The sequence below is a fragment of the Tenrec ecaudatus genome, chromosome 10 (genome assembly GCF_050624435.1).
Source record: "Tenrec ecaudatus isolate mTenEca1 chromosome 10, mTenEca1.hap1, whole genome shotgun sequence".
NCBI lineage: Eukaryota > Metazoa > Chordata > Mammalia > Afrosoricida > Tenrecidae > Tenrec > Tenrec ecaudatus.
In genome coordinates, this window is record NC_134539.1 from 47,516,997 (window position 1) to 47,533,583 (window position 16,587).

Genomic DNA, 16,587 nt, shown 5'->3' on the forward strand with positions numbered 1-16,587 from the left:
TTCGAGCCTCAAGTAAGTCGGAACCGTCTGGGGGAACAGAGCATTAAATCACCCGGACTCACAAGGGGAGACTGTTATACCCCTTTAAAAATGTTTCTTTCGGTGCAAATTACTGGAGAAGGAAGTCCTAAGTTGGGGCTATTACGGCTGGATTGCCTCTTTAATGGGGTTTATTCCCTTTGAAAAGAGAAAGAGCAAGAAAGACTGGGGTTGCAAGCTCTCAGCAAGCGTCTGGCAAGTCGTATACCAGGTGAGAGGGAAAGGAGTCAATTTGCTTTCATTTTATTTATTTTTGAGGCTGTCTTCTATTCATGAGAATGATACTTGCCATTACAAAAAATAAAATTATTCACAGGCAGAAAGTAAATAGAGTTATTAATGGTCATAGACGTGGCGGGTGGGTCTCTAACGTTTGGCAAATGCAGGGCTGATGACTTCCAGGTGAGGCTGTATTCTTTCTGGGTGGCAAGTTCCCTCCCAGCTTCTTCAGCTTTGGGGATGTTTTCTGGAGAAAAGCCTCATTTGTCTGGGAGAGAATAGCTAAGGAGCTCCCCCAGAGAACAGGGTATTGTAGAAATACGTAATACTAAATATTTAAATATTTACACACTATCCACTGATATCCCTGGCCTTCTCCCTCCTATCTACTCACAAGTTTCTTAAAAAAAAAAAAATCACCCATAAGTGAGTGCTCCCAGTTAAGAGGACGGTGAATGTGAAAACCCCAAGTATTTCCTCTCTGGTGTAAAGATAATGGGTGCTTGGCATGAATTCAAACCTTTTTCTCCCGAACCTAAAAGTTTCCCCAGAGGTCTTCTTAAGTCATCCTGCCTGCCTGGCTGCCCGAGCACTGTGCTGTTTTACCACATTAGAGGGGGTCACGTTTGCAATCCCTATTTGCAAGATTAGACAGAGACTTTATGGGGCAACGAGTTTGTTAAGGAGAGAGAGTGAGAATGGTTGGGCAGCTCAGAGAGTGTAATCAGAATCGCTAAACTGGACACCTAGGAACGGTCTCACTACATCTGCTCTCAATGTACAGTTAGAAAAAAAATAGTGGGAACTCAGATGTTTTCTGAATAGGGATCACCTATGACACATGTGAGTCCCTGCGTGACACGAATGGTCGACGGGTTCAGCCGTCACCTAACGATGATCGGTTTGAGTTCTCCCAGATGTGCCCCAGAAGAAAGGCCTGGAAATATGCTTCCTCCAAATGTCCTCCCTGCCCCCATCTACTCTGGTACACGTGGAGGTGACTGAGCGTTGACATTAACTTGACAGCAACTAATGTGTCCCATTTCCAAATGATTGGTGTCTGTGAGAGTTGAGGTTTGATGTCAGTGTGGGTAGTCCAGGACTCTCCCATGATATGATCTAACAGAATGTGGTCAGGATTTGTCCTTTGGGGAGCAGCCAAGCAGCTGCGGGGAGAATAGACCCCCTTCCTCTGCTCATCGCCTTGATATGACTGAGGGAGGCTTCATTCAAGGCGTGACCTACGCTTTGTATAAATTGATAGTATGTAGAAGCTAGCTCATTTCTACTACTGGAATTGGATCCTGCATCTGGTTCCTGGCCCTTCCGCTCTAATATCTGCCAATCTCAGGAGCTATCAGTAGACTGCTGGCCTTGGATTCACATGGTCACTCCTGTCATGTCCGCCAGTCTGCTGCATTGTCCTGCTTCCTGTTCACCAAGCCCTGGAGACCAGAGAAGCCTTCAGCTCACATCTGACCATGGACCTGACTTAGATTGGACTTAGCCACTTCTCCATTGGTGTGAGCCATTTCTTGATCTAAAACTTCCACCCACAGATTTTTCGGAAATCACTGGGAGAGGGAATATATGTCAACAAAGGTGACTCTTCTAAAAGACTATTTCTTGGATCACAGAGTGCATGGACCTGGCTATGATATCAATTAAAGGATTGACCCAGGCAGTGTATTTGCTTATTACTCTCTTGTCACATGAGTCTGTCGCTTGTTCTATTGTCTCTCGCGCACCAGGGTTCTCCTTTGAGCATTAGCCCTTGACTAGCTATGTGACCTTGGGCAGGATACTTTATTTCTCGGAACTCTGTCTCTGACATGAGAAAAGTATTCTCTGTCTCGGAGGGTTGTGTAAGGAGCAAGTGCGATAATGTGTGTGCCCTTTTTGGGGAAGGAAAGGTTACCAATAGTTGGTGGGTAAGCGGAGTTGCGTCTCTTATAAAGGAAACAGGCGGCGACTTCAATTCTGTGCAGAGAGAAAGGGAAGGAAGGAGAGAGAAGAAGGTCAAGTATCCTGACCCCCGCCTCCAACACACGTGTTCACACACACAGAGGGTCTCCCCTTCATGTTCTGCTGGGTGCCATCATTCTCATTTCAAGCTCATATTTGTTGAGATTGTGACTCTATTTACAAGCCCTCCAATCCATCTGGCTCTCCACTGAGGAAATGGTGAGCTAGTCCAGTGGGGAAGAGGAAGAATCAGTGGGGCGGCCTTACTGGACACAGGACTGACCGCTTGTACTTTATGGATGATCTTGGCTATATGTTACCTTTTTCCTCATTTCAGTCTCGTGTAAGGTGAAACTCCACTAAGTATCGTTTGCTAAATTCTGACACAAGGTGTTTGTGTAGGTTGTCGAGTTTGTGTGGGATTCCGAACTTCACTGTTAATCAAAGGGGTTGCAAATTGTTCTTGTCTGTATTCTTGTGTTTTAATGCTTTATTGACTCTTTCATCACTCCTTTGATGCGTGTTTCCCAGCAGTTCCAAAGGTGTGTGTGCATCAGAACCAGCTGATAGTCTTGCCAAAACACCTGTTGCTTCAGGCCTGTCTCTTCTTCTACCCCCTTTCTTTGCCACGGCCTCCAACGCAATGTTGCTTTGGACGCATGTCAGCCTTCTACTCCCATTCGCTGCCCTTCTCCCTACAGCTGCTTCCCATTCAGTGCTCCTGGATCATGGTCTGAGACAGGGCTGCTAAGACTCATGTTTCCAGGACCTGACCTTGAGAACACCTGTATTAAGTCCCCTCTAGCACCGATGAAGGAAGCCCCTGTAACAATCGATTTCAAACATGACTCACCACCGTCTTCAGTAAGTTTTGCCATCTGACCCTAGTATAAACAGGCCTACACCGAACCACGTTTCATAAAACTGGTGGTTACTACTGAAGATGCATTCTAATTTTTGTTGTTGCTTCATTTTAAGATGATGCCACCTTTTGTCATTGGATTTGTGAAGGATTGTTGGGAAGACTTTGCCCAGCTGCAAAGTACTGTGAAGTACTGTTAATGTTGGGACAAGATGGCATTGGCAACAATGTGCAACAAAGCAGCCAACAGGAAAGCAACCATCAAGAGGTGTTTTTGTCTTTCCCCCATCATAATAGGAAGGTCATTATTATGCTTCACCCCTCCTCTCCCCACCGCCCCACCCCCTTTCTGCTCTTAAGTAAGAGAAGGCACTTCAGGACCTAGGCCGTGAAAAGTGAGCTGGTAGAACCATTGATTTCTGTGGAATTCTTTTAGACATTGCAAAACTTGTGTCTGGTTTTATTGTTGGGAAGGCAGAGCCTGTTTTATTGATGGGAAGACAAGACCAAAAGTAGAAAATTAAACACCTGCTTGTTTTAACACATAGAGAGACACTAAAAAAACACACACAAAAAAACAAAACCAACCCCCCCCAAAGCAAACTCATTGCCATAGAGTCAATGTCGACTCATAGTGATGCTGTAGGCTGCATAGAACTGCCCGTGTGGGTTTCCATGACAGTAACTCTTCATGAGAGTAGGAAGCCCCGTCTTTCCCCCTCAGAGGGGCTGATGGATTCTAACTGCTGACCTTGAGGATCATAGCCCAGGGAGTTTCCACTGAATTTTAAAAGCCCGTGGATACATTTGGGCAGGACATGTATTCTCCATTCTGTTTGAACTTGTGGACTCTTTCTATGTGGCTGTGAGAATGGATATGGTAACCTTGGCTTCCATACGTCTGACTCCTATATATCAGACATAAACACCATGGCAATGTTCATGTTGACCTTTCAAATACCCTCTCTACAACAGCCTTTTCTCCAGATCTCCTTGCGTTCTAAGCTAACTCACAGCCATGTACCCCTATTTTGTGCTCATAACATCCTGTGTGTTTCCCAACCCCCATAGTCCTGGTTATAGATGTGTTGTATTTGTCACATTTTAATTTTGGAAAAATTTTTATTCATAGAAAAGTTGCAGAGATTCTATAGAGAGGTTGTCTGTCCCTCACCCAGTTTCCTGTAGTGTTAAAATCTTACATGCGTCAAGCTAGGAACCCAACATCGATGCAGCACTAAGGACTAATTTCCAGACTTCATTTGAATGTAACTGATTTTCCACTAATGTCCAATTTTGGTTTCAAGCTACAATTAATACTAGAAATATAATATAACATAACTTAAGATTTGGCTTTGTAAAATATCCAAAATGTATCAGTCCCCTCCCTGGCAGTCCCCTCCCTTCCTTTGAAGCTGAATCAGCTGGGCTGTTCCAGCTCCGGCAGGAACAAATCATCCCCTGAATTTAGATAACAAAGCTCCATGAAGCTCTTGGGGTGTGTGTGTGGGGGGGATGGCGGCCTTATGGGCCCTGGAGTCCATTTAGATAATAGGACTCTACACCTGCCCAACTGGCCCTCAGGTAAAACGACAGCGTCAGATAAAAGGATCTGAAACTCTGAGCATTCTGTGTGATGAGCAATGCAAGCAATGGGAGTGACTAACAGAACTAAATGGACATTATTTGATGCTCAGCTCTTTTACTCCCCCACCCCAATAGTTCTATTAGAACATAATTTACATATCACACAATTCGATAGTTAAATCACATCAATCAGGTTTAGAATATTTTCTTCATTTTTATACTCATCGTTATTAGCTTCCTATTTCCCCCAACCTCCCCTGCCATAAACCTAAAAATGTATCAATCCCATTATGGCCTCTATAGAAATGCCTAGCCTGGATTTCATATACAGAAAAACACTTAAAAACAAACAACAATAATGTAGTAAAACAGATAAAAGCCTCAATAGAAAAGAAACCAGAAAATATGAAAAACTAGAACAAATTTAAATGGATTACAAGGGAGATGAAATGATAGAGTGCTAAATTTTAAACTAACTTCATGTGCAAAAATCCACCTTCGAATGCAGTCTGTATGTTAGCCAGGTTATTCACATACCTGGTCCATGGTTAGAGAGGATTCACCAGGGGCTTAACCCATGTGTGGAATCTGCAAATGGATTTTGAGTTTCAATTGTCATCCAAAGCGTTCTGCAAACCAGATGTTCATAATTTAAGCTCTGATGCTAGTCTCTCCTCTAGATTTGCATTCTATTATTTAAAATTCTTGGATCATACAGGTTAGTGTGCTTCTTTCTTGTGGACTTAGTTGGCACCTCATTTAGATGGCTGCTTGTTTGAAAACAAATCTTTAAGACCCCAGATGTTATTCATTTCGGATGCTGGGCACCATCTACTTTCACCACCACACTTTGCAGTAGCACCCATATCTTTAGCGATACCTTCATGAAGTAGACCACCGAGCAGGGCCATTTCATGAGAACTAATTGGTCTTGGATTGGGGCTAGAATTAAGTGCAAGTCCCAGATTCATTCATGCATCTATGGTTTCTATATTGCTCTAGTTCACCTTAGAGACATCACCTTAGAGAACATCATTAATCACCCTCTTGTGGCACCATTTCCACTTCCAATGCTGACTCGAAGTGACCCCATAGGGCGGGGTAGAACTGCCCCTGTGATCTCCGGGGGCTCTATTTGATTAAATCCTCAGGTTTGACATCAGGCAGTCCGTGATCTAACAGGGATGCTTCTTGACAATTTAGGATAAGTCACTTATATCTGTTTCTTCCTTGTAAAGAATAGAGATCAATTCAGTACCTCCCTTCCAGGTGGTGGCATGATGAAACGAAATCTTTTCTGATCTTGAGAGCCTGTTGCATGCATTTCTTCCCAACTATGTGTTCAGTGATATTTTGTTTGTGGCTTTAACTCTACCAAATATTTACACCACAAAAATTGGCAAACACTGCAAACCAAAGCCTTTTCTCCCCACGGAGACCTACTGATCTAAGCAGGACACCACTACACCGTGGAGGTGTTACAAAGGTTAAAGGAAGGGATGGATGCCAAGTGCGTAGCAGCTCGCCTGCCACATGTTACTTCTAGATGAACGCTAGCTGTGCATATGGACTTGTATAGGGCGATTTTAATGGTAAATAACGACTTTCTATAGAAAGCTCATGAAAGTAGGGCATTGAATAAGGAAGACCGAAGAAGAATCCATGCATTTGAATGATGGTGCTGGTGACGAACCATGGAGGGCCAGAGAACCACACATCTGTCCTGGACGGAGCACACGCTCCCTGGAAGCAAGGAGGAAAAACTGCCACAAACTTTGGACGTGCTGTCACGAGAGACCAGCCCCTGGCCCCAAAGGGACATGCCGCTTGGTAAAGTAGAGTGGCAGCAAAAAGAAGAAGACCCTCAACAGGGGGGATGGACACCGTGACTGCCACAGTGGCCTCAGATACTAGAATCACCACGAGACCTGTGCAGGACCAGGCCGTGCTTCATTCTGTGAACGGAGCGTGGCTGTGAATTGGAACCGACTTGATGCCACCGAACCAACACCACCACCACAGTCCTGCCTTTTGAGATCCCTTCATCATGTTGAGATTCATACTGTTAAAGTTCGGGGATCGAGTTCCAGCACAGGAATTGGGAGCAAAGGGCCCCTCTTTGTGGCAACAGAGAGGTTTGTTCAAATGAAGGGAGATTTTTTTTTGTGGCTTTCTTATATAGAATTTTACTGTTTGTTATTGTTGAGACTATAATTAGCAAAACATGGACTCAACAGTTTCTACATGTATTGCTGCATCGATTACATTCAAGTTGAAAAGTATTCTCACCTCCTTTCCCTCTCTCATCAGCATCAATTCACTACCCCTTTAAAATCATTTTACTGGGGGCGCATGCTGCTCTTATCACAACCCACACATCCATCCATGTGTCAAGCACATTTGTACATATGTTGCCATCAACATTCTCAAAACATTTTCTTTTTACTTTAGCCCTTGGTATTAGCTCCTCATTTTTTCCCTCCTTCCCCTATCCTCCTTCCCTCATTAACCCTTGATAATTTATAATTTATTGTTTTTTCACATCTTACACCAACCACTGTCTTCCTTAACCCACTTTTCTGTTGCCCGACCCCTGGGAGAGGGTTATATGTAGATCATTGTGATTGGTTCCTCCTTTCTTCCACTTCCCCTTAACCTCGTGGTATGCTACTCTCATTATTGGTCCTGAGGGGCTTATCTGTCCCGGATTCCCTGTGTTTGCAGCTCTTATCTGTACCCATGTACATGATCTGGTATAGCTAGATTTGTAAGGTAGAATTGGGGTCATGATAGTGGGTCGGGGGTGAGGAAAGCTTAAAGAACTAGAGGAAATTTGTAAGTTTCATAGGTGCTATACTGCACCCTGACTGGCTGGTCTTTTCCTTGTGACCCTTCTGTAAGATGTCCAGTTTTCTACAGATGGGCTTTGGATCTCCACTCCACACCCCACCTCATTCACATTGATATGATTTTTTGTTCTTTGATGCCTGATACTTGATCCCATGGACACCTAGTGATCACACAGGCTTGTGGGCTCTTTTGCTTCTCAGCGAGATGGCTGCTTGTTTATCTTCAAGCCCTTAAGACCCCATGCGCTATATCTTTTGATAGCTGGGCACCATCAGCTTTCTTCAACATATTTGTTTATGCACCCATTTTGTCTTCAGTGATCATGTTGGGAAGGTGAGCATCACAGAATGCTGGGTTATTAGAACAAATTGTTCTTGCATTGAGGGAGTATTTAAATAGAGGCCCCATGTCCATCTGCTACCTTAACACTAAACCTATAAATATATGCACATATATCTATTTCCCTATCATTATATATAAATATATTTACATAAGTACATGCCTATATTTAGACCTCTATAAATGTCATTTGCCTCCTAGTTCTTTCCTCTATTTCCTTTTACTTTCCTTTTGTCCCACTATCATGCTTAGCCTTCTTTCGGGTTTCAGTAATTTCTCTTAGCTACATTGCCATTAATCAAGTCCCACCAGGCCTCCTACACCTTCCTTGCCAGTGACTTTAGGTCACTTGTTGTTCCCTTGTCCCTGGTTGGTAGGCAGCCCCCCTTCCTTTCCCTCGCCCCCCCTTTCCAGTGTCCCCCCCGTGGAACCATCGGTCCCATTGTTTTCTCCTGCATATTTTTAATCCCACCTATCTTATATAGCTAGATATGCAGAGACAATAATAAGCACAAAAACAAGACAGAGCAAAACAAAGCAACAAGAGAGAACAAACAAACAAACAAAAACCCAACAGCAACAGAAGAAAAGCCTATAAATAGTTCCAGGTCTGTTTGTTGACCTTTAGGAGTGTTTTCCTGTAGAGTCTGATGGGTTGCTATGCCCTGGTCCCAAAGTCTATTTTTGGAATTCCCCAGGGACTTCATTGCCTTGCTGCTCTGTTGCACGCCCTTGGTGGTCGAGTCAGATTGGACACAATTCCCGTACTGTGTCTCCAGTGTTGTCCCCATAGTGCTATGGGTCAGTGAAGGACATTGTGTCTGTGGTCGGCCCTGTGGTCCTCTCTATGCATTGGCTGCTCTGAGCAGGAATCATCTTTGAGACTTGGTGGGCCAGGATGTGTTCCACTGTCTCTCCTTCCCTCTTCGTTTGCAGCTGTGTGTTCTGATCAGATGTGCCCCTCTCCCTGAGCTGTAGATTCAGTGCTGTCCTCTGAAGACCATTCTTCTGGGGGGAGGGCGTGTGTGTCCACATGGTTGGGATTGGGGCTGGCCTTGCAGACTTCTCCATTGGTTACAGGAAAACGTTAAGCCTCTTCTCCCTGGTTCAAATCGCTCTTGCTAACTGGCTGTGTCTCTGTCTTTGGAATCTGCAAATCCCTCTTCATTCCAAGTGCCTAGTACAGTTCTCGTCTGATCTGGTTTTCAACACTTACTGTATTTTTTGTTTGTTCCTATTGAGGTTTATCTCAGATGTTATGTCATTGAGGGTCACGCTCTTGAATTTTTGTAACATTTTTCTGGTTTTTATGAAGCCCAGGACTGATGAACCTATAGGGACAACAAGCAGAATACCCATTTCTAGGGGTACAGTGGTGGTGGTGGTGAGGGGGTGTGCGTAAAAGGGAGCTGATGTCAAAGAGCTCAAGAAGGAAAAGAATATGTTGAAACGGATCGTGGCAGCGATTGTACACTAATGCGCGGGTGTGATTGAACCATGGAGTGGTCTGTCTGTATTAACTCCCAATAAAATGAATTAAAAAAACCCAAACCAAGTAAGTGCTCAATAAGTAAGTACTGAATGAATAATACCAGTTGCCTTTGAGCTGATTCTGACTCGTGGTGTCCCCACATGTGTCGGAGCAGAACTGTGTTCTGGGGGCTTCCTAAAGTAAGTCACCTGGGTAAACTCCAACCTCAACCCTTTTGTTTAGTTCATCGTCTGCAACATCCAGGGCCTGCTGAATGTCTCCTCTTTAAGCTAGCGTGTTCCAGTTTCCTCTACTTTGTAGGGCAGAGGATCATAGCAAAGCCCCCGAGTCCTACGGTTGGTCCAGCTCTTAGTCATTAATGGCTTGGGAGAAAGTTGCCTCTGCTGCATAATTTGTGAACCTGGCTTCCAACCGATGGCAGCCGCATGAGGGGTGCAGTCAGCTATGGAAAGAAGCCATCTTCTCGTGGCTCTCCATTAATTAAAAAACCAACAACAACATTATTTTTGTTTTGTGGTATTTTTGTTTCTAGGCAACATTCAGCAAAACAACGGGGGGAGGGAGGGAGAGAAATTGTACTATTAGGATATAAGATGGTGTGTTGGAGAAGTATTTGGCACCACAAACACCAGTTTGATTGGGGTGAAGCCTCCATATACTTGGAATGCAGCAGGTCAATGAGATATTTATTGGTTCTCTCAGTGGGAAGAATTGCATTCTTGGCATTCTCTGGCAAACCTCCTTGATCGTTTAGCTGTCAGGGGCTCTGTTGTGAAGGTCAGATACACATTGCCCAATAAACGGCTCATAGCAAATGCAAAGCCCCAAGATGGAAATGATACAATCACTGATATTTCAACAGGTTAAAGCAATTGTGCAGTGAGATTGCAATGCAAAATTTAGTCTATAAAACATCAGAAGAGAGACCCATGAAAACATTTGCCGGAAATGAGAGCACAAGTACATTTGCCGTGACTTTGGGGAAGGTCACAGGTGTATTTTGTCCCGGAGATCTGGTTACATTAGTTCTTGGATCTTCATTTCCAGGGCTTTAGCATCAGCGCCACACATCTCAAAAATCTGTTCATAAATACACAATGGTGAAAGGATTATTTGTTCAAGTATTGCAAAGGTATTGAAGCTTTTGTTCTAACTTTTACTGTATGTTCAACACTTTAAATGCAAATACATACTAAACCTTAGGCAGCCTTATTTAAATTCACAGTATTTTAGTGGTTTGAGACCCTTTCAAAATTGACAGTTATCATTAATTCCTCCATAAAACACTCTAATCTAACATGTAGAGCAGTGGTTCTCAACCTTCCTAATGCCGTGACCCTTTAATGCAGTTCATCTTGTGGTGAGCCCCCCAACCATAAAATGATTTTTGTTGCTACTTTATCACTGTCATTTTGCTACTGTTATGAATTGGGCAACCCCTGTGAAAGGGTCATTCGACCCCCAAAGGGGTCGCGTCCCACAGGTTGAGAACCGCTGATGGTACAATCTAATGTTACTAAATGATACCAAATGAAATATCACTGATATTTCAACAGGTTAAAGCAATTGTGCAGTGAGATTGCAATGCAGAATTTAGTCTATAAAGCATCAGAAGAGAGACCCATGAAAACATTTGCCACAGAGTCATAGAGGCAACAAACCAAGTCAGGCCTTTTTAGACGTTGGTTAGTAACTTATGTAGTGAGGATTTCAAAAAACTTAGATAGTTGCGTTTTTGAAATTACATGGCTCAGGATTCCTCAGTCTCTGAGTTCTGCGATATGATGCATTCATTCTAAGTAGTATATTTCCGCCCCCTCCAAAATCTAGCATCTCTGAATCAGGAGATGCCTCAAATGGATGGCTTTTTTGTGTTTGAATTGGAATTTTAAAAGTAAACTAATGGTGCATTTTCCATCAAGCATCTTGTATTTGATTTATGGAAGTTAAAGGCCTTGTTCGTCATCTCTTTAGTAGCAACTGTATTAGGCGGTTAGAGAGAGGGATGAGAGGGTAACTACAACTGGGGCTGGCTGGAAATGGTGTTAGTCTATGGGTGCTAGGCTCGATAAGGTCAGGGCGGCCTTCAGAGTTCAGTGTGTTTCAGGGAAGACCAGTACCCACAGCTAGTGCTTCCTCTTCTCCAGATAGCAGCGTCCTATGAAGGGGTGCAGCCTTTGGGCATCGTGGTTCATTCTATTCTTTGAAAGTAAACCCGGGAGCTGGAAAGAGGCCACCTGTAGACACTGGCCCCATAGCAACTCCAGGTTGTTTGTATAGACCAGGGCACGACCAGACCTCCGGGCAGAGTCGGACGCCTGGCTCCTGGAGGACATGGAGGAACGAGAAGGGAAACAGGCAGCCTTGAATGCCTGAGTGCAAGAGGGCTGGCTCTCTCTCTCCAAGGCTTGTACACTGTGGGTGCCAAGTCAGAGGACCCCGGCAGTAGGCCTCCCGTTTGGCACCCCATTGTTGCCTCCACACTTGTGACATGCAGAACGGACTTCAGAAGTTATGGGTGGGTGGCTAGAGCCATTGCCCCGATCCCAGAGGAGTTGGGACCCCATGAACTAGCTCTGTGAAGGCACAAGGGCCTTCCCAGGACTCCAGAACCAGAGCCCTCTGAAGCACCTGGAGAGCCTCTGAACCGGTTCAGGATCCTGGTTCCTCACACGCTGCAACAGGCCCAAGCCAGCTTCAAAGAAGGCTGGCTGCTGGCTAGAGACATAGCCAGCCTCCAGATCCGTATCAATTGGCATCAGAGCCAGCTTGGGAATTCCAAAAGAAACTTAGACAGCTGGAGCCTGGCACTGCTGCTTGACCTGCACTCCCAGTCTGGGCAGTGAGCACATTTGTTCTTAGACATGGCTACCCTAGGCCTGGCCAACTTCCTTTCCAGATTGCCCCTAATCCACCTCAGACCACCCCTTGCTCCTCCTTAAAATGTCCCGGCCTTCATGTTGCCATTGTCCTTAGGTGTGAAAGTTTGAAGAGGCAAACGGAGTAATATTGAAAGTCACTACTTGGAACCCCTGCTAGGTCCTGTGTTTCCCCAGGACTCTCACACGGGCAAGTGCAACGTTGTCAATACTAGTGAAGGAAGAAAATCAACCTCTTAAATACACAAGCTATGGTTTCATGATCGGAGGACGCCATGACAAGAAAGGGTACCTGGATCCTCAAAACCAGCTTCCAGGAAACAAAGCGTGGCTGACAGATTAGAATAACAATAAATAAATAAAGTCACCTGAGTAGATGGGCAGCCCTTGGAGTAAGATAAATCAATCAATAAATAATCCGACTTAGATTTTCAAGACAACTCTAAAAAAGAAACTGAAGTTTCTAAAACTCTGATGTGCCTCGCCGGGAGCGAGACCTGTGCAGCTAATGGAAAGTCCAAGCGAAAACTTTAATAATAAGACTCATCCTCTTTTTGTGCTAGTCCCTTTATGAGAACGCTGTCCGTGCCTTGACTCACTTCTCTACTGGTTGTTGATCTTTTTGGCAATTTTAAGAGTTCTGTATGTTTGGGTGATGTTATTATTTTGTAGTATCTAATATAAAATAAAAATACTTTTCTACAGAAAAGAGAAAAAGGACCGTAAACCCCATCTGATACTCACTCCACTTACCAGCTCACTCTTGGATCCACGTCCGTAACAGCAAAATATCCTTTTGAGTCTTGAGAATACGGTGACCTAAGTGTAGGTGCAGAATTTCATGGTTTATCTGGGTTGTCTGTCAGTGAATATCTTCCCTATAAATATCTCCCTTGGTTCTTGGCCAGGGGAAGAAGGTACTGCACGGGGCTGCAAGTTTTTCTTTACCCAGGACCCAGGAGCAGCTGGATGATGTCTCTAGGACACGAAGGGAGCATACTCTTGTACCAAGACACGACTGTCTGGTAGAATAGGCAGGACTTGGGTAGCTAAATGATCTGCCATAGCAGAGGATAGGACAAGGATGCTAAGATTAACCAAGTGGCCAGACTGCTTAATGGACTTTCAAGAAGCTAGGGGCCAGCATGAGACACATGTAGCTCTCTCCTGCCCCATGAGGCTTGAAGTTGAAAAAGAAGGGAATGGTTTTTCACTTGTGGGTATCAGAAATTTCTAGAGCGTGCATTTTTTTTTTCCCAAAGGGACCTTAAGGGTTTAAGTTCTTTTGGGATCTTACCTCAGTCTCAGTCTGTCTTTATGCCAGATTGAGGAGAGGAGCAGAACATGTAACCAAACGGGCACTAGGAGGGCATCCCTATGTCAGAATTATCCTCTCTGGAATTTTTCAATGTTAACTTGCAGTCTCTATCCCATCTCGGTACCTCGGAGTAACTTGCCTCAAGGGAAAGACCATGTAAAACCGCTTCAGTGGAAGAGATGCAAAGATGGGTTGAAAAAGGCCCATACTGTGTCTGTTTGCCATGATCTTCACCATGCAAGTTCAGACAGCTCGCTAGACCCAACCTGTTCTTTGAAAAGGAACATTTTGTCATCCTATGGCATTGCCACTCATCTGTCAGTCTGTCACACGGTGCCCGCTTCAGTGTTGCTGTGATGTAACTGATTTCTGACACCAGCAGAGTCATTCATGGGGAGCAGGTTTCAGTAGTCTTCTAGACCCAGACCGGCTTAGAAGGAATAGGAAGAAGACTTCTGACTGAGAACTCCCCGAAAACCTGACGAGCAGTCACAGAACATCATCTGAAATAGCACCAGCAACGAGCTCTCAGGTCAGAAAACACTCAGATGACCATTGAGGAAACGCTTCCTCATCAAAGTAGAGGCAATTTAATAATAAGGATGGAGCAAAGCTTCCAGGGCCACCATTTCCTTATGGAGCTTGACTTAAAATAGGAAGAGCTACAAATATCCTTTAGTGATCAGAACATGGAATGGACAAAGTCTGAGTGCAGGAAAATGCCAAAAATGAGATGAAACACGTAGCGATTAATACCCTAGGCATTAGGAGCTGAAATGGACAGGAACTGGCCATTTTGAATTTAACAATCATAAGGTTTACTGCCTCAGGAATAGGAAATCATAGAGAAAAGATGTCACATGTATCATGCAAATGAGCATTTTGAGATCTACCTCGAAACACAATGGTGTGTGTGATAGGATAGTATCCATATGCCTATCAGGAAGTCCAGTTACTATAAGACTATCCAAATTTATGCACCAACCACTAAAGAGAAGAAATTGAAGAATTGTACCAGCTTCTTCAGTCTGATATTCATCAAATATGCGATCAAGATGCATTGTTAATTATTAGTAATCAAAACGTGAAAGTCATAAACAAGGAGAAAAGATTGGAAATCATGGCCTTTTGTCTTTAGAGATAGAAAGAACGCTCGATATTGCATGATAGAATTTTGCAAAACCAAGGGCCATTCATTGTAAATATTCTTTTCACTAACATACCTGTGACACATAGATCCCTCCACGTGGACTACACAGGAATCAAACTGATTACATCTGTGGGAAAAGATGGTGGAAAAGTTTGATATCATCAGCCCAAACGAGGACAGGGACAGACTGTGGAATAGGCCATTAATTATTCATCTTCAAATTCAGGTTGAAGCTGAAGAAAAACTTAATAATTCCACAAGAATTGTTCCAAAATACAACCTTGAATATATCCCATATGAATTTAGAGACTACCTTAAGAATATATTTGATTCACTAAACACTAATGGCCGGAGACCAAAGGAGTTGTGAGAGGATATTTGGAACCTCACCCATGAAGAAAGCAACAAGTCATTTAAAAGAAAGAAAAGACCAAAGTGGGTGTCAGCAGAGACTTTGAAGCTTGCTCTTGAATACAAAGTAGCTAAAGCCAACGGTAAAAAAGATGAAGTAAAAGAACCGAACAGAATTTTAAAGGGCAGCTCAATACGGAATTATAATGATCTATGAAATGACCTGGTTTATAAAACCAAAAGGAAAATACATGTTCAGAATATCTCCAGCTGAAAGAACTGGGAAAATAATTCAAGTCTAGAGTTGTGATATTGAAGGATCCAATGGGAACAATGTTAAAGTGATGCACGAAGCATCCAAAGAAGATGGAGAGTACACGCAGAATACCGCACCCAAAATAATCGGTGAAACTGTTTCAGAAGGTGGTACATGATCAAGAACTAATGGTCTGGAAAGAAAAATTTCAGTTTGCATAGGCAGAAAATAAGGTACAGGGATTAGGAATTGGTGGAACTCCCTGAACAATTGACCTCAAGAGATTTGTAGTTGTGCCATTTAAAAAAAAATGATGCCAAAGAATGTAGAAATTATCTAACAATAGCATAAATGCCACACACAAGTAAAATTTTGCTGCAGATAATTTACAAACAGTTGCAGCAGTCCAACGACATAACACTGTCGGAAAGTCAAGCTCATTCCAAAGAGGACATGGCATAAGGCACATTGTTGCTCTCAGATGGATCTTGGCTGACAGGAGGACACCAGAAAGATGTTCACTTGTGTATTATTGGCTCTGCAGATGCATTCAGTGTGTGGAGCATAATGAACTCTGGATAACATCGAGAAGAATGGGCAGTCCAGAATATTGTGTGCATGTGGAACCTGAACATAGGACAGGAGGCAGTCATTTGAATGAGACAAAGGAACATTGTGTGATTTAGCATCAGGAAAAGTGTGTACCAGACTTGTTATTTTTTAAACCATATTTGTTCAATCTGTAGGTTGAAAAAAATAATCCGAGAGGGTGAACAATATAAGGAGAAGGACACACATGAGAATTGAGGAAAAGTCATCAACAACCTGTAATATGCATGCAGGTGACAGAACCTTGCTTGTTGAAGGAGGATTTTCAGGGAGAGGTAATCTCCATGCTGATGGGTTTATGACACAACTCACTGAGACACTGGGACAACCAACCAAAATAGTCCGGGGTCCAGTGTACGCACAGTCCAGCTTTGGTGGACTCCAACTTTCTACTTTCCTTGAATTTTACACAAGGTACCTACTCTGTCCATATGCAGAAACTGCAGCCACTTAAAAATGCATATCTATTAGAAACCTACAGAAACCATAGTTTATAGTTGGAGAATTATTACAAATAGAACTCACCTGTGTAATGTGCCCACATCAATACATGGAATGTTACCATTGCCCAGACACCTCCCTTCCCATCATTAATTATTTTTTCTTTTGAATCCGTCACCATATTATAAAACTTTCAGAAGTGATACTTTGTGCTCCTCGGGAGAAAGACG

General features: G+C 43.5%; 1 pseudogene; it reads left to right on the plus strand.

The window, feature by feature from the left end:
* Positions 1 to 378: 378 nt before the first annotated feature.
* LOC142458505 (vacuolar ATPase assembly protein VMA22 pseudogene) lies at positions 379 to 12,174 on the plus strand (annotated as a pseudogene).
* The last annotated feature ends 4,413 nt before the right edge of the window (positions 12,175 to 16,587 follow it).